Source organism: Aegilops tauschii, chromosome 5, assembly GCF_002575655.3.
Source record: "Aegilops tauschii subsp. strangulata cultivar AL8/78 chromosome 5, Aet v6.0, whole genome shotgun sequence".
In the NCBI taxonomy this organism is placed as follows: domain Eukaryota; kingdom Viridiplantae; phylum Streptophyta; class Magnoliopsida; order Poales; family Poaceae; genus Aegilops; species Aegilops tauschii.
In genome coordinates, this window is record NC_053039.3 from 560901982 (window position 1) to 560905501 (window position 3520).

Consider the following 3520-nt stretch of genomic DNA (forward strand, 5'->3'; position numbering starts at 1 on the left):
CCCTTTGCAGTAGAAGCACTTAGTCTCAGGCTTAGGTACAGACTTGGGTTTCTTCACTTGAGTAGCAACTTGCTTGCCGTTCTTTTTGAATTTCCCCTTCTTCCCTTTGCCCTTTTCTTGAAACTAGTGGTCTCGTCAACCATCAACACTTGAAGTGGTCTCGTCAACCATCAACACTTGATGTTTTTCTTGATTTCTACCTTCGTCGATTTAAGCATCACGAAGAGCTCGGGAATTACTTTTGTCATCCCTTGCATACTATAGTTCATCATGAAGTTCTACTAACTTGGTGATGGTGACTAGAGAATTCTGTCAATCACTATTTTATCTGGAAGATTAACTCCCACTTGATTCAAGCGATTGTAGTACCCAGACAATCTGAGCACATGCTCACTAGTTGAGCGATTCTCCTCCATCTTTTAGCTATAGAACTTGTTGGAGACTTCATATCTCTCAACTCGGGTATTTGCTTGAAATATTAACTTCAACTTCCTAGAACATCTCATATGGTCCATGACGTTCAAAACGTCTTTGAAGTCCCGATTCTAAGCCGTTAAGCATGGTGCACTAAACTATCAAGTAGTCATCATATTGAGCTAGCCAAACGTTCATAACGTCTGCATCTGCTCCTGCAATAGGTCTGTCACCTAGCGGTGCATCAAGGACATAATTTTTCTGTGCAGCAATGAGGATAATCCTCAGATCACGGATCCAATCCGCATCTTTGCTACTAACATTTTTCAACATAATATTTCTCTAGGAACCTATCAAAAATAAACAGGGAAGCAACAACGCGAGCTATTGATCTACAACATAATTTGCAAAATACTATCAGGACTAAGTTCATGATAAATTTAAGTTCAATTAATCATATTACTTAAGAACTCCCACTTAGATAGACATCCCTCTAATCCTCTAAGTGATCACGTGATCCATATCAACTAAACCATGTCCGATCATCACGTGAGATGGAGTAGTTTCAACGGTGAACATCACTATGTTGATCATATCTACTATATGATTCACGCTCGACCTTTCGGTCTCCGTGTTCCGAGGCCATATCTGTTATATGCTAGGCTCGTCAAGTTTAACCTGAGTATTCTGCGTGTGCAACTGTTTTGCACCCGTTGTATTTGAACGTAGAGCCTATCACACCCGATCATCACGTGGTGTCTCAGCACGAAGAACTTTTGCAACGGTGCATACTCAGGGAGAACACTTATACTTTGATAATTTAGTGAAGGATCATCTTATAATGCTACCGTCAAACAAAGCAAGATAAGATGCATAAAGGATTAACATCACATGCAATCAATATAAGTGATATGATATGGCCATCATCATCTTGTGCTTGTGATCTCCATCTCCGAAGCACCGTGCTTGTGATCTCCATCTCCGAAGCACCGTGCTTGTGATCTCCTTCTCCGAAGCACCGTCATGATCTCCATCTCGAACTCCGATCCAGCCGAGTGTTGAGGGAGAGTTTCGTCAGCACGACGGCGTGGTGACGATGATGATGTTCCACCGACGCAGGGCTTCGCCTAAGCTCCGCAACGGTATTATCAAGGTGTAATATGGTGGAGGGGGGCACCGCACACGGCTAAGAGATCTCAAGGATCAATTGTTGTGTCTCTGGGGTGCCCCCCTGCCCCCGTATATAAAGGAGCAAGGGATAAGGAGGCCGGCCCTAGGAGGGGGCGCACCAAGTGTGGAGTCCTACTAGGACTCCCTAGTCCTAGTAGGATTCCACCTCCCATATGGAATAAGAAAAGAGGAAGGGAAAAAGAGAAGGAAGGAAGGGGGCGCCCCCTTCCCTAGTCCAATTCGGACCAGACCAAGGGGAGGGGCGCGGCCACCCTTGAGGCCCTTTTCCTTCTTTCCCGTATGGCCCAAGAAGGCCCAATACGTATTCCCGTAACTCTCCGGTACTCCGAAAAATACCCGAATCACTCGGAACCTTTCCGAAGTCCGCATATAGTCGTCCAATATATCGATCTTTACGTCTCGACCATTTCGAGACTCCTCGTCATGTCCCCGATCTCATCCGGGACTCCGAACTCCTTCGGTACATCAACATACATAAACTCATAATAAAACTGTCATCGTAACTTTAAGCGTGCGGACCCTACGGGTTCGAGAACTATGTAGACATGACAGAGACACGTCTCCGGTCAATAACCAATAGCGGGACCTGGTTGCCCATATTGGCTCCCACATATTCTACGAAGATCTTTATCGGTCAGACCGCATAACAACATACGTTGTTCCCTTTGTCATCGGTATGTTACTTGCCCGAGATTCGATCGTCGGTATCTCGATACCTAGTTCAATCTCGTTACCGGCAAGTCTCTTTACTCGTTCCGTAACACATCATCCCGCAACTAACTCATTAGTCACAATGCTTGCAAGGCTTATAGTGATGTGCATTACCGAGTGGGCCCAGAGATACCTCTCCGACAATCGGAGTGACAAATCCTAATCTCGAAATACGCAAACCCAACAAGTACCTTTCGAGACAACTGTAGAGCACCTTTATAATCACCCATTTACGTTGTGACGTTCGGTAGCACACAAAGTGTTCCTCCGGTAAACGGGAGTTGCATAATCTCATAGTCAGAGGAACATGTATAAGTCATGAAGAAAGCAATAGCAACATACTAAACGATCGGGTGCTAAGCTAATGGAATGGGTCAAGTCAATCACGTCATTCTCCTAATGAGGTGATCTCGTTAATCAAATGACAACTTATGTCTATGGCTAGGAAACATAACCATCTTTGATTAACGAGCTAGTCAAGTAGAGGCATACTAGTGACACTCTGTTTGTCTATGTATTCACACATGTATTATGTTTCCGGTTAATACAATTCTAGCATGAATAATAAACATTTATCATGATATAAGGAAATAAATAATAACTTTATTATTGCCTCTAGGGCATATTTCCTTCACAGGCTTCTCCATAAGTCTGTGTAAACCCAAACGCTTTGATCGTCTCATCAAAGCAAATGTTCCAACTCCGAGATGCCTGCACCAGCCCATAGATTGAGCGCTGGAGCTTGCATACTTTGTTAGCATTCTTAGGATCGACAAAACCTTCCGGCTGCATCATATACAATTCTTCCTTAAGAAAGCCGTTAAGGAATGCCGTTTTGACGTCCATTTGCCATATCTCATAATCGTAGAATGCGGCAATTGCTAACATGATTCGGACGGACTTCAGCTTCGCCACGGGTGAGAAGGTCTCATCGTAGTCAACACCTTGAACTTGTCGATAACCCTTAGCGACAAGTCGAGCTTTATAGATGGTAACATTTCCATCCGCGTCCGTCTTCTTCTTAAAGATCCATTTATTTTCTATCGCTCGCCGATCATCGGGCAAGTCAGTCAAAGTCCATACTTTGTTTTCATACATGGATCCTATCTCGGATTGCATGGCTTCAAGCCATTTGTTGGAATCTGGAACCGCCATTGCTTCTTCATAGTTCGAAGGTTCACCGTTGTCCAACAACATGATTTCC